At 39.7% G+C, this 15,797-nt stretch overlaps 1 protein-coding gene and 1 long non-coding RNA gene across 5 annotated transcripts in view; both read right to left on the minus strand.

Moving 5' to 3' along the window:
* The window catches only part of LOC134661276 (maternal protein pumilio), a 305,529-nt gene that overhangs the window by 169,879 nt on the left and 119,853 nt on the right, over positions 1–15,797 (minus strand). The window lies entirely within an intron of this gene.
* LOC134661573 (uncharacterized) lies at positions 3,079–3,291 on the minus strand. Its single transcript, XR_010097979.1, has 2 exons — positions 3,209–3,291; positions 3,079–3,175 (listed from the first exon to the last, which is right to left on the minus strand). It is a non-coding gene; the product is annotated as an uncharacterized LOC134661573 (long non-coding RNA).

A 15,797-nucleotide genomic window follows, 5' to 3' on the forward strand; every position in this document is an offset into this window, starting at 1 on the left:
GAAAAATATAAATAAATATATAATTTTTTACTTAATAACTTATAAATCACATTTACAAATAATGTGAAAACAACTACTTATATAAAAATCTAAAAACAAATTATTTATTTTTGGATTTCATACAACGTTGAAAATTTTCAAAGTGGTTGAGCACCCCCTTGTAGATGAGATAAAGTTACAAAACTTGGTGTACATTATCAGCATAATAAGAGTAACCAAATAAGGGGGTGCCGCTGCCGCTTATTCTAGGTCGAGTTTGAATTTTTCCCATACCACCCTAAAGTACGTAAGAAGGACGGCCTGTATGCATTAGTAAGACATTTTTACCTTGTTGCTCCAAATGGATTTTTTTACAAAAAATATATTTTATGCAATAATATATTCTGCATTATATAACTAAAAATTGAGGTTGTCGCTATCTTCCAAGTATGTATTAAAAAATTTTTAATTAAAAAAAATTAAGCCTTTATGAACAAGTTAGAACCTTGATTTTTTTAAATGAATTACTATTAGGTGCATGTAACATCCAAATTTCAAAGAAATGGAACAACTAGTTTAGCTACAAAAAAATAATAAAAACGATATTTTTAATTTTTGTTTTTAGCTAAAGTCTATTTTTTTATTCGGTAGACTGAAATGACAGTTAATAGTATGAACATGAAATGTCATTTCATACTATTAACTGTCATTTCAGTCTACCGAATAAAAAAATAGACTTTAGCTAAAAACAAAAATTAAAAATATCGTTTTTATTATTTTTTTGTAGCTAATTTTTTACTTAATAACTTATAAATCACATTTACAAATAATGTGAAAACAACTACTTATATAAAAATCTAAAAACAAATTATTTATTTTTGGATTTCATACAACGTTGAAAATTTTCAAAGTGGTTGAGCACCCCCTTGTAGATGAGATAAAGTTACAAAACTTGGTGTACATTATCAGCATAATAAGAGTAACCAAATAAGGGGGTGCCGCTGCCGCTTATTCTAGGTCGAGTTTGAATTTTTCCCATACCACCCTAAAGTACGTAAGAAGGACGGCCTGTATGCATTAGTAAGACATTTTTACCTTGTTGCTCCAAATGGATTTTTTTACAAAAAATATATTTTATGCAATAATATATTCTGCATTATATAACTAAAAATTGAGGTTGTCGCTATCTTCCAAGTATGTATTAAAAAATTTTTAATTAAAAAAAATTAAGCCTTTATGAACAAGTTAGAACCTTGATTTTTTTAAATGAATTACTATTAGGTGCATGTAACATCCAAATTTCAAAGGAATCGAACAACTAGTTTAGCTACAAAAAAATAATAAAAACGATATTTTTAATTTTTGTTTTTAGCTAAAGTCTATTTTTTTATTCGGTAGACTGAAATGACAGTTAATAGTATGAACATGAAATGTCATTTCATACTATTAACTGTCATTTCAGTCTACCGAATAAAAAAATAGACTTTAAAGCAAGGGGATTCTAGGCTTGAAATTTGGTAAAACGGTATCTTATAATAAGACAAATAAACGCACCTAAGAAAGGTATACATTTCAGCCAGGGGCAGTTTCACTATAGGATTCCGGCCAGACCCTTTACTAGTCGATAAACAGAATGGGGTTCACGCGTGAAAATTTCCGTGCCCGAATTTTACACAACTTTCGCCGAGGGTTATTTCGTGATGGATGTCTCATCGAGCTTATTTCTTTATATGATGTTGAAGCACCTAGCCAAATGATAATATATCGCTGGTCTGCGGAGTTTTGAGGGGGTCGTGCCTCTCTCAGTACTCTACCTTCTACAAGTCGACCAAAAACAGCGGTAAGACTTGAAAACGACACGGCTGTGCAAAAAATAATTGAAGGTGACAGACATATGACATACGAGCAAATCCGGACAACTATAGGCATTGGAATGACAGCAATCCAATCCTATTTTGCATAGTGAATTAGGTTTCAGAAACCTGTATGGGTACCACATAATTTGGCAGAAGAGCAAAGTATGGCTTGTGTTGTTTGGTACCGATCTACTCTGAAACGCTTCAACGGAGTGAAATAAAAAGCCGTGTATAATATCGTCTCTGGTTATCAATCGAGGGTTTATTCATATGAATCTTTAAAGGAAGCATCAATCGGCAGTTTGGGTCTTCGAAGCCAAGGTCAAGCCAATGAAAGTCGTGCGTTCTCGTAGCGTTTCCCAGAATATGGGAGCTTCGTTGGTTTCAAAAAAGGACTTGTGGCCACTATATTTCCTTACAAGAATGAAGAACGGTTACCGCTGATTGGTACACCTCTGTTTTATTACCAGAGATGATGACCGATCTTCGCAGAGGCAACCCGACACATCGCGTCACCTTACATCACGATAATACGAGCTCCCACTGCGACCATAAAAAAATAGTATTTTTTCTACTCGTCGACTGCAATACTTGAATTAAGACTTCGTATACCAAAGTTCAATCGCATACTTTTTTCACTATGGGACCCCAACTCAACTATAATATTCATTTCGATACTGTTTAAGCAACTATAATATTCATTTCGATACTGCTTAGGCAACTATAATATTCATTTCGATACAGTTTAGTCAACTATAACGAAATTGACCAATCGAAAGCGCGGAGCAAGTACGAGGGCCCCATGAGTTACGAGAAGGTGTCGTTGACCAACCGGCCGGGGGCGCGGGTCGCGGGGCCGGGTCGCGTACGAGTATGAAGGTATCGCGGCTGCTCGCTAATCTTAGCTGTATACTTTTGGTTTTTTTACCTACATATATGATTCTTCTACTAGTTTTAAGTAATTTTTTTGATGACTCGTAGAAAAAGTATTGTATACAATAGTGATATAATCAAGCTTTTCAATCTCTTACCTTACTTAGGCAACTCAGCAAGCTTCGTTGCTTAAACACGGTACTCGACTCAAAAGCTCTCCATTATATCACGATTGTATAAAATGCTATTATACAATCGTGATATTATGGAGAGCTTTTCAGTAGAGCTTTTCAACGACACCTTCTCGTAACTCATGAGGCCCTGGTACTTGCTCCGCGCTAAATTAAATTTTTAGACAGTTTTTTTCTCGATTTTGGCCGCCGTAGCCTATGGAGACTAACAAGCAACGCTAAGCGGTTTTCGTAGTCTATGAATGTTGCTATATGAAGGGTGTCACATGCGCGTTTCTTTCTACTATACAGCAATTGTTTCTACTATACAAGCTAAAATAATTAATTTGAGCTATCGTTTTGTTTCGTCCTCTTGACCGAGGCGAGCTGGGTCTGGTCAATTTCGTTATAGTTGACTATCTGTATCGAAATGAATATTATAGTTGAGTTGGGGTCCCATAGTGAAATAAGTATGCGATTTCTCTTTGGTATACGAAGTCTTATTACAAGCATTGCAGTCGACGAGTAGACAGGTGTAGAGCGGCCGCTCTAGGCGCCGGATGACAAGGGGGGCGCCAAAATAAGCAACCGTTGTTTAAGAGAGGTCAAAAAAGGCGAGTGGCGTGAGTAACAATTTGAGACGAAGCCGAAAATTGTTAATGAAGACGCCACGAGTATTTTTTGACTCAGTTAAACAACGTTGCATACAATACTTTTTCTACGACCAAGCACTTATTTGAAATAAAATTGTAAATTTAACAAATATTTTTCATTCAAGAAGTAGCAAAAAATGAAGGGTACGGACGGGAAAAGAATGAATGAATAAAAAAAACATGTCTATGGTTCACTCATCTGTCAGAAATGACAATTAAAATTAGGTTGGCAGCAACTTAGGTTAGGTTGTATTTCATACAATACTTTTTAAGTGGTGATTACACGAAGTATCGTAAAAGTGCCAAAAAGATACTGCGTGTATGCACAAATACTTTTTTGGGGAATAGACTAAAGACTTGTCTTGACAACTATAAGATATGGGTTTAAAGGTGTGTGCACGACCCTTTAAATGACAAATAAAAGTACGGGAGTAGAAAAGAATTTTTGAAGTAGGAAGACGTTGATTTGATCTCATCCCCCTTACAGTGCTGATCTGAGTACAAATGATTTTTTACATTCCCTAGAATTAAAGTTTATTGCCTGGCCAGAGATTTGAAGACCCAGAAGCTGCCGTGGAAGTCTACAAATCGGCCATTTTGGTAATGCCTACTTCAGAGTAGAAAAACTGCTTTAATGAATGGTTCGAAAGAATGCAGAAATGCATTAATTGCAAAAGAACATAGGTACTTTAAAAAACAATAAATCATAATTTATGTATAACCTGCAGCTAGTTTTTTTATTACCGACCATTACGGTGTGCCCCTCGTATGTAGCAGCCGGGTATTCGACTATCTTGTGAATCAGAAAATATATACGAGAAATGTACGAAATTGTACTCTAATTAAAAAAAAAATAGTGCGAGTCAGACTCGTGCACGAAAGGTTCCGTACCATTACTCAAAAAACGGCAAAAAAATAACGTTTGTAACTTTGTAGTATGGGAGCTCCACTTAAATATTTTATTTTGCTGTCCGTCCGTCCGTCCGTCCGTCTGTCACCAGGCTGTATCTCACGAACCGTGATAGCTAGACAGTTGAAATTTTCACAGATGATGTATTTCTGTTGCCGCTATAACAACAAATACTAAAAACAGAATAAAATAAAGATTTAAGTGGGGCTCCCATACAACAAACGTGATTTTTGACCGAAGTTAAGCAACGTCGGGCGGGGTCAGTACTTGGATGGGTGACCGTTTTTTTGCTTGTTTTGCTCTATTTTTTGTTGATGGTGCGGAACCCTCCGTGCGCGAGTCCGACTCGCACTTGGCCGGTTTTTTTAGTTTAGGGTGGCCAGTTACTGGCGAATTACCCCATATAGATTTCAATTAGTTTTCCGGCGAAGTCAACAATTACGCATACCGTTAGGGTACGAAACTTTTGGACCATTTACAAAAACAATAAATTACCTTCTGGATTACCTATTGATGCTTGCTGATGTCGAAATCTCTATGCCACTGTACAACCCATCTGACTTAGGGCTCATTTAGACGGTGCGAGAACTCGCATTCGAGTTTCAGTACATCGCGTGAATCGCGTCGTTTGATCGGTCGGCTGCTTTGTTGTAACCTCAATGGTCCGCAATGTAAAGGCTTGGCCAGACACAGAGCGCGACGCAGCGCCGCGTGATGCCGACGCGATGACTGTTCAAACAGGGCGCGCGCGGACCGCGCTCTCAACACGCCCTCATCGCGCGCGCGAACGCGGCGCGGCCGCGCGCCACCGCTCGCTACCTAACGTCCGATCCGACTGATGTGACCCAGCGCGACGCGGCGCAGCGCTGCGCGGACGCAAGGGGCCGCGCGGCGCGGGGCGCGACAGAAGCGGGGCGTGATACCGGCGCGACGCAGTCTGTTTGACGTCGGTAACCTGTTAGCATGTGCCGCGGTCGCGGCGCTGCGTCGCGCTCTGTGTCTGGCCAAGCCTTTAAATCGCACCGCGCCGCCGCGCCGTCTAAATGAGCCTTTAAGCTCCAGACAGATACTGATAGCGTATCGATAGGGTGTTATTGACACCCTACATCTTAACACAAGTAAATGTGCAGTATTAGAATCACTAATGATGCCACGTTATTACCCTGCTATAAAATGTCATTCAATAGAACTTGCTAACTATGTAAACAGACTGCCATACTAAAATTGACACTGAATGTCAATTTACTAGTAACTTTTGTTTACATAGTTCGCAAATTCTATTGAATGACACTTTAGGTACGTATATCTTTTCTATCTAATAATAAAATTGTCATTATAAAGTCCATATTTTGTTAATATTCAATTTAGTGGAGTCTTTTGTGAAAAGGTGTCTGTGCGAAGTTACAGTGAATAGTTACAATAATCATTTTAAATTTTATACACAGCGAAAATATCGACTCATGAAGACATGAATTGAAAAAGGTCTAATCATATATCTTTTTTTTTATAAATATAGTTTACAGACACTGAATACATCAGAGTATCATATTTCCTAAAAAGAGATTATCATGGACTTGTAACTAAATAAGTGGGCGTCCATCGACCGACAGATGGTCGTCGGCCGCGCGGCACGTCACGGCTCTGATTAAACTTAATTAACTGAAGCCATTTGCACGCGGGGGGCTAGGCGCGTCCGCGTTTCTCACTACCGGTACCGTACCGCTATATGATGAACACATATATTTTATGTGTCTTCGTACGGTATCGGTCGCCGAGTCGCTGACACACTGCGCTTGACGATGACGACATCGTTTTGTGCCTTTCGTTGATTTCCGTACCATACTTACCTACCAATTATGTTATGTCCCGCGTATCTTGATTTTCAATATTAAAGAAAGTAATGCAAACACGAATATTTTTTAGACCAAAATGGCCCTCAGCGGCAGCTGAATGGCATCTACTCGTACAGTTGTCAATTTATTTGTTGGAATGTAATTTATAAACAGTAAATCTATTTGTTATAAGTAGGTAGTTATTCTCATTAACGGTTACACATGTTGCATGTAGGAATTCCCTTAATTCCTCGTGGATCCCATTATCAGGTCAAAAACAGAGTAAGTAATATGGGACCACGTTGACTTAACTCCTTTAAATAAAAATTACTCAAATCGGACAAGAGGGCTCGGAATAATCGGTGAGCATGCCTACATAAAAAACCGGCCAAATGCGAGTCGGACTCGAGTTCCAAAGGTTCCGTTATCCGTAGATTAAGTCCGACTCACGCTTGACTGTACAGTTCTAAAGGTTTTCCTCTCATCTCTATAGATAGATGACCTAAGTAAAGAACTATTTAGTGTATTTTTTCTACATTTTAGAACATTTTTAGAAATTTTAGTAGTTTCGGAGATAAAGAGGCGAATGGTCATTTTTCGGGTATTTTCTTTAATAACTTAAACGCAAACAATTGTGTTTTTACAAGAGCAAAACGTCGAATTATTCGACAACCAGCCGTACAGCCCTGACTGGAGCCCTAATGATTTCTTTACACTCCCAAAAATCAAGCAGTCTTCGTGGTTAACACAAGAAGATGCGGTTGACGTATACAAAACGGCCGTTTTGAAACCCCAACTTCGGAGTGGAATAAGTGGTTTCAAAACTAAATCGACCAAATGAAAAAGTGTGTTAAATATCACAGCAAGTTGTTAAAAACACAATAAATAGTACTTGAGGTTTAAATTGTCCTTAGATTTTACAAACGACACAACTCAAAAGGCACCCCTCGTATAATATGTATTACGAACGCAATGACGATAAATATGTCCCAACATGTTGAAGAAAAATCCTCCCCTTAAGGTAAGGTAAGGTAAGGAGAATTTTGACAAATTGGTATCGCTAAAGCAAGCTAAGGCGCTAAAGATAGTAAAGAATGGCGTGCCACGGGAACATTAACGCAGCGTGACGAATCGTCCGGTGGAATGGAGTTCATCGGCATGGGGAGGAGCGCGCCCGCACCGCTTGCCCTCCTCTCACGCGATCTTATCGCGCCTTCCGCGAACATAGCTTCGCGCTCTGCCCGCAACTGTCTTTTCCGTGACTGTCTATAAGCGTTATCTTCCCATGCTACCAACACATCAACTGTGAACTGGCCAACAACTGTATGATTTGGACTAAACAATGGATTCGGATTTGCTAGCACAGGGGGATAGTTTACTTTGCGTGGATACTACTCTACTGCGCGTAATGAACGGGGAATCCTTTGAAACGCTGTAGCGTGCAGCGGGACTGGCGCAAACGCCGACTAATTAGGCAACGCAAATCTGAAGCCACGACCGCGCGTTTGTGTTCATTAACATCCTCCCGTAAAAATATGTACGAGCTCAGTTACAAAAGTGTTATTTTTTCAACTAACTATTACCTAATTTAAACTTTTAACGAATAAATTAGATTTGATGGTGGCAGTAACAGCTATAGTACGGCTCTTCTGTTTTTCAATATGAATGTTGTACTGGCACGTGCTAACTCGGGAGAGCTAGCGGCTTTGCGATAATAGAGACAATGGCCTTTGTTTGAAAGATTAACGTTTGAAGCGAAAAGTTCACCTCAGAAGAGCCGTACTATAAATTTAACGACGAATTGTTTTTGCTCACTAAAACTGTGCAGCAAGGTTGACTTTGCTGGTTAACAATTTGGTGGCCAAGTGCTCAACTATGTACTTTCCATAGTGGGTCATATTAATACAATTTTTAACGTTCTCAATAATAGGGGTTTTAGCCGAATACCGAATATTCGGCCACGCTTTCGGCCGGAGCGCTGAATTTCTAATAAAGTTGCAGTTGTGTACATACACAACTGCAACTTTACTGCAACAACATAGAATAGCAAAATCTAGGCTATGATAAACAATAAATTGATTGAAATAAACAAATTCTTTTTTTTCTTCATATAATTTAGAGAACTATACGAGCAATTTAATGGAAGTCTGTCCTCCGCCTACTCCTTGATATTCATTCAATAATACAAGTTCGTTCGTACCCATTCAAATAATAGGTACCTTAATAAATACGTGGGGCAAACTGAAATTGTTTATCTGGGGGCATCTCACAGCTCATTCTTCCAATGCCAACACGAAGTGGTTTAGTTGCATGGTTGACTGGTACCGGTGACCACCTTCCAGCTCCATCATCAGAACCTGAGTACTCTTGTCTCAAAGATCTTGTTAAGACGAATTAAACGAGCCCAAACACGAAGAGGTTTAGTAGCATAGTTGATTAGTACCGGTACCGGACATTTAGCTTACGGTACGACTAATAAATACAGTTTTGTTTGTGTTTGTTTTTTAATAATCTGCAATAATATCTCAAGTAAAAATAAAAATTTAATATAAAAATTTGTTAAAAAAATTTGTTAATAATGTGACATACATACATAATAAGGATAACTTAGTGCAAGTTCATTGTGACAATAATATATAACCTCTTTTTTTGTAGTCGGTTAAAAATGAGTATGTACCTATTTTATGATATAATTCGTAATGAAACAGTTGATAGAATTGTATAATCACAGAGAGATTAATATATAGAACTGTAAGGTATAATATTCGAATGTATATTGACATGAAAATAATACTAACAACACTATTAGCACGTTAAAGGTTTATCTGTAAGTGCTAGTATGTGTAAAATCAACAATAGGTAAACAATAAACTATAATAATTTACGACGTGAATATTGTATAGGTAGGTCACTAAGGGACAAACCCCGAATTTGCGATAAGTAAATGACTCTCCAAAAGAAAATATCAACATCAGACCAGCCAAAATGTATGAAAACATTTTTTTGTTTCATGATTGATGATTATACTTAGCCTTTATTTATAGCTAAAAATGTATGTAATGTTTTGAAATTATTAAATGACAAATAAGTCACGGGTCGGCAAAAAGCCTCCTCTTTACCCATGCAAATACCAGAGTGAACTTTAAATGTCAGAAATCAATGTATTGTGACGCGATGGGTCAGAAGGAATTATCAATAACCCTGGCAAAATACCAAGCTCCACATTTTTTTATACAAAGTTCATGAGGTTTATTTTATGGGGTTTAGTTTATGAATGACAAACTCCTCGCCCTCGCAAGTTAGGTGGAAAGACAATAATGGAATCTACAAAGGTAATGGCTTATTCCACCAAAATATTTTTTTGTACAAATGTGGCTAAGACAAGACCATATAGCTCGCACTGTTCAAAAGTTAGAGTGCTGTTACTTAGTATTGGATCTCGTGTAGAGCAAAACTTCTAACTCTACAAGCCCTAACTTTAACATATCACAGAGCAAAACCTTGGACGTACACACAGACAGATGGACATGGCGAAACTATAAGGGTTCCTAGTTGACGAAGGAACCCCAAAAATCTAAGTAAGCAGAGATGTAAGACAGAGAAGCATTGGATGTACTTTTGATGCTACAGAGGAGGATGCAGTACATTTATTTTAGTTCACAAGTGACATTGTAATTTAATTAAGATAATGAATAAATCTTTTTTGTTTTTTATTTATAGTTCTGTCACCAAAAATCATTCAACCGATGCGTAATCGCGAAACCAATCATCAAAAATATATATCCATTTTTTTTCTGAAAGTACAGCCCAAGCTCCGAAAAGTTCCTCATCACTGGTAAATTATACACCAATTAGACCAGACAGTAGAAGAATTGAATCATCGCTCCGATGAATTAAGAAAATTAGAATTAAAGTTGATAAGCCTAAATAATAGAGACGAACTGTCAAGTAAAGCGTTACAGGAATAATAATAATGAAAAATAAATTATTATTATTATGAATAATGTTTTAGAACCGGGCAGCGGCTACCATCTGCGCATGGACTCGCCGCGGCCCCCGCCGCGCCGGAGTCGCCCGCGCTGCGCGCCGTCCTGGCCGCGCCGGGCTCGCCCGCGCTGCGCGCCCTGTTTGCGTGGCGCGCCTTCCTCGTGTCTGAGCTGCGCAGCGACTCCGAGCCTGCCCCCAGCCGAGTGGATTCGGCGCCCCCGCTGCCAACATCACCGCCGCGCCTAGTCGAGCAGGTTCCATCGTGGCCGGGCTTCGCTGAGCCGGCTCCATCGCTGCCGGGCCTTGTCGAGCCAGCTCCATCACCGCCGAGCCTTGTCGAGCCGGCTCCATCAGTTCCATCACCGCCGAGCCTTGTCCAGCTGGCTCTATCGCTGCTGACCTACGTCGAGCCTGCTCCACCGCCGCCTCGCCTCCCCTCCAGCACCATCGCCGCAGTGCCTTGTTGAGCTGGCTTCATCTCCGTTGCGCCTTGTTGAGCTGGCTCCATCGCCGCCACGCCCTGTTGAGCTGGCTACACCGCCGCCTCGCCTCCCCTCGCCAGCACCATCGCCGCAGAGCCTTGTTGAGCTGGCTTCATCTCCGCCGCGCCTTGTTGAGCTGGCTCCATCGCCGCCACGCCTTGTTGAGCTGGCTCCATCGCCGCCACGCCTTGTTGAGCTGGCTCCATCGCCGCCACGCCTTGTTGAGCTGGCTCCATCGCCGCCGCGCCCACGTATCCCCGCGCGTACCACCCTGTACTCGGACGAGGGGGGCGCCGGCCTGGGCGCGCTGCTGGCGGAGCGCTTGTCGCGGGGCGTCATCAACAACTGTCACCCGGGGGCCTCCGTCGATCGTCTGGTCGAATGTATTGCCGCAGGCGAGTTTGACCGCGACTCGACGCTTGTAGTTTTCGTAGGGAATAGTGTCGACTGTACTAAGCGAGATATCTTAAAATTATCCGCTACGCTCTCGGCGATTGATCGAGGAGGGGTTGCAAAAATAATTATCTGTGCGCTCCCATATAGAATGTCGAGCAAGGTCAATAAGAGGGTGTTTAATTACAATTCTTTATTGTATAACCTTTCCTTGTACAGTAGTACGATTTCGTATTTTGATACGAATAAATTTATAGAAGATTTTGTTATGCCCCATAAAAGAACCTACCTGCCGAGAAGATGTCTAGTAGATTGTGCTAACCTGTTAGCATATAATATTGAAGACCCCGTCGGGGCTAGCACGGCGTCTAGTAGCCTTAAGTCTCGTAGTATTGTACGCCTTGGTAGCGTAGGTTTTGAGATGGAGCCGCCTGGTGATTTGAATTTAAACTAACCGCTCCGACAACGTGTGCACCAGCCGGCTCCGTTCCTATTGGTCACTGTGATGCTAGTATATTTAGTAAAGCCGATGTACTGTATTTAGTTCATCAAAATATCCAAGGATTTACCTGTAAGGAACTTGAAATTGATCTGTTTTTACAGTCCACGAATGTTGACATTCTCTGTGTTACTGAGCACTGGCTTAAAGGTCATGAATTTATGTTTAATTTTAATAATCATAGTATAGTAAGTTCTTTTTTTAGGAGATCCTGCAATCGCGGCGGGTCATTGATATTAGTGAAACATAATTTAAAATGTAAGGAACGTAGAGACATTGTTGACATGTCTGTGGAACGGCATATAGAACTTTCCTGTGTTGAGTTGGAACAATTTATAATTGTATGCGTGTACAGGCCCCCTTCGGCGGACTATAACTTATTTGAATCTGTGATAGATGAAGTACTTAGTAGTGTTTTTAGAACTCAGAAAATTTGTGGCGATTTTAATATTAACTTGAAAATTCGCCAACTTGTGGAAGCTTACTAAATACTTTCAAATCTTTTAATTTAGATAACTTATTTTGTGAGCCCACTCTAATCACAGCAACCAGTGCTACATGTATAGATAACATCTTTAGTAACAGGGATGCGATTAGTAAATCTGTTATTAACAACCTAAGTTCTGACCACTGTGGACTAAAAGCTTCTTTCAGCGGGAAAACTGAAGAAATTCCTCAAGATGTGCAGGCCGATTTCCGAAAGGCGCCTAGATTTATTCAATCGTAATATCACTAAACAATTATGTTATCTTTCATGTACTCAGGAAGACCCCGATTGTTTGAGTTCCGAGTTGTTTAACTGTATTAAAAAGGAATTTGATGCCTGTTTTATTCAGAAGAAGGTTCAAGGTAAGGCCAAGACTAAATTTAGCGACTGGGCTACGCCGGATATTCACGAGAAAAGACGCCGGCTCTACGACTTATATGATTTAAAAGCAACTGATAAAAGGCCGGAATTTCTGGAGTACGTTAAGAATTTTTCTAAATCTTTTAAGATGATGTGTGTCGCCGCGAAAGCTGATTTTTGTCCAAAAAGATCCTAAATTCTAGTGATAAAGTTAAAACTGTATGGCAATTAATCAGCAATGAAACTGGAAAACGTAAAATGAAGGATCCGCACTACAACCTACGAATTGCTGACACTTTAGTAAGTTCCGATCGTGAAGTGGCAGATCATTTTGAGCGGTTTTTCTCGAATATACCGGTAGAAACGACAAAGGCTCTTAATTCATCGCCAGACGTCGCTGAAGAAATTTTGAAGACAAATGTGGCGGAATGTACAGAAATCTTCAAATTTTCATATGTCACTCCGAACACTGTTCTTAAGACTTTTAGGTCATTAAATTTAAAGAAAACAGAAGATCTTTGGGGCCTGTCAGTCAAAGTATTACATTCCATTATTGAATCGATTACACCATACTTGGCTGAGATTTTCAACAGATGCATTGATGCTGGTATTTTTCCAGATATTATGAAACATAGTAAAATCATCCCGCTGTTTAAATCAGGAACGAAAACAGATCCAGCGAACTTTAGACCAATTTCAATACTACCGGCATTAAGCAAAGTATTCGAGAAACTTATTCTGAATCAACTATTGTCACATTTCAACAGAAATAAACTGCTGGATAGCAATCAATTTGGTTTTACCAGAGGTCGATCTATTACTGACGCCGGTGCGGTACTTCTAAAACACATCTTTGACGCCTGGGAAAAAGCTCAAGATGCTGTGGGAATTTTCTGTGATCTGTCAAAGGCATTTGATTGCGTTGATTACGAAAATTTAAAGAGAAAATTAAGCCGCTATGGGATAAAGGCTAGTGCCCTTGACCTAGTCTCATCGTACCTTTCGGATAGAACTCAGCGAGTAGTTATTAATGGAGCTCAATCAGCGGGGTCCCGGGTAGCCCTCGGAGTGCCTCAAGGTTCAATTCTTGGTCCCTTCCTGTTTTTGGTATACATTAATGATTTACCAAAAGTTGTGCAAGATAGACATGATATAGTGTTATTCGCAGATGACACTTCCCTTATATTTAAAGTGGACAGAAAGGAAAATAGCTTCGATAGCATTAATGAAGCGCTATCTACTGTAGTAAACTGGTTTACGGCAAACAATTTGCTTTTGAACGCCAAGAAAACCAAATGCATCAAGTTTACGCTACCTAACGTCAAGCAGGTAACTAACAGCAAGATTAAAATAAAAGGTGATACGCTGGAATTTGAAGATCGAACTGTTTTCCTGGGAGTCACTTTAGACTCAAAACTGCAATGGCATGCACATATAGCCACTCTAACCGGCAAACTCAGTTCAGCAGCCTATGCAGTGAGGAGAATCAGACAACTAACAAACGTAGAGACGGCCAGGCTGGTATACTTTAGTTATTTCCATAGTGTTATGTCGTATGGAATTCTGTTGTGGAGATAAGCGGCAGACATTCAGACAATATTTGTGCTGCAAAAACGAGCTGTACGTTCCATCTATGGACTGGGCGCTCGAGTATCTCTAAAAGAGAAATTCAAAGAGGTTAACATTCTTACCGTTGCATCTCTATACATACTTGAGAATATTATGTATGTTCGGAAAAACATCCCCGAATTCAAGCTTAACAGTGACATCCATAACTATAACACTAGAAACAAACATAAACTTGCTGTGCCCGCCCACCGCCTCCGTAAGGTTAGTGTACGTCTTTCGTCGGGAACTGTACACGTTTTTATAACAAAGTCCCTACTGACATAGCGAATTTACCACTTACCAAATTTAAGTCACACATTAAGCGCTCCTTGTTAAGTAAGGCGTACTACACTGTAAATGATTTTATACATGATAGAGATGCCTTTAAGCCTGTAGCTTGATTTCGATAGTATGATAAGAGTTCAATAAACATTGTTTTTTCATTGTAAATTAAATATGGTAGTGTCCAGTAGAATTGACACATGAGACAATCATGTTCTCGCTTGATTATATTGTTTAATTTAATTTTAGTTTTGGACACTTGGAGACCATATACATCTCTAAGTAATCATTTATTTTATTTTTAATGATTCTGAGACTTGGAGACCTTTACATCCCTAAGTATTTATTCATTTTATTATTTTTATTTTATTGTACATACTTATATTTTTAATGATTCGGACACTTAGAGACCTTTACATCTCTAAGTCAATTTAGGCTAGTAATTATGTGAAGCTATACCGTCTTTTATGTAACATACGATACGAGCACAAAATGCTGTGTCTCACAGCTAAGTGTTATCACTATTTTAATATTAATATAGGCCGGTAGCTTGAACATGTCATGCTCGCTTAAAAGTCTTTGCTTACGGTGGCGTCGTTGATCGGGTCGCCACTTTCCCGAATGAAGGTTGAGGGAGGCGATGGCTGAGATACGCGTAGTACTCGTGAACGGGTGCTGTTTGTCGAGACCAGGGATGTTGCGGATGCCGATTTTTTGACATCCGCGGATGCGGATGCGGATGCGGATGCGGATTTTTAAAGGCTCACATCCGCGGATGCGGATGCGGATGCGGATGTCAAGATAGGTACATAAAAAACGTCAAATATTACATTTTAGTAATTTTTATTTCAAAAAACCGACCAAGTGCGAGTCGGACTCGCGTTCCAAGGGTTCCGTACAATAAGTCCCACTCATGCTTGACTGCTAATTTCTAATAGGTTTTTTTGGCTAATTACTAAATTACCTAGCAGTCTAGCACTTCCGCCGATGCTAAGACGTTCCTGTACCGAACTGTTCCACATCCGCATCCGCATTAAATCCGCATCGATTTTATGCGGATGCGGATGCGGATGTTGAAAATAACGCGGAAGTTCCGCGGTTGCGGATGCGGATGCGGATGTTCGCAACATCCCTGGTCGAGACGGGTCAGTTTAAGCTAACACGAATATATTTAGTAACTTTATTTTTTAATTTAATTGCAGTGAGACGCCTCATTCGGTTCTCGTATGTTTTTTTTCTTCTCGTAATGTGTTAATCATACAGGATTGTGACTCTTGGAGACCCTATACATCTCTAAGGATAATTTGATAAACTATGTTATTTTTTAGTTCTGACACTTAGAGACATTTACACCTCTAAATAAGTTTAGATTTTTTTCCATGTATCTGTTTTGTTTTTATTTTAATATTATTATTATAGTTTTTTA

This window comes from Cydia amplana, chromosome Z (genome assembly GCF_948474715.1).
Source record: "Cydia amplana chromosome Z, ilCydAmpl1.1, whole genome shotgun sequence".
In the NCBI taxonomy this organism is placed as follows: Eukaryota; Metazoa; Arthropoda; class Insecta; order Lepidoptera; family Tortricidae; genus Cydia; species Cydia amplana.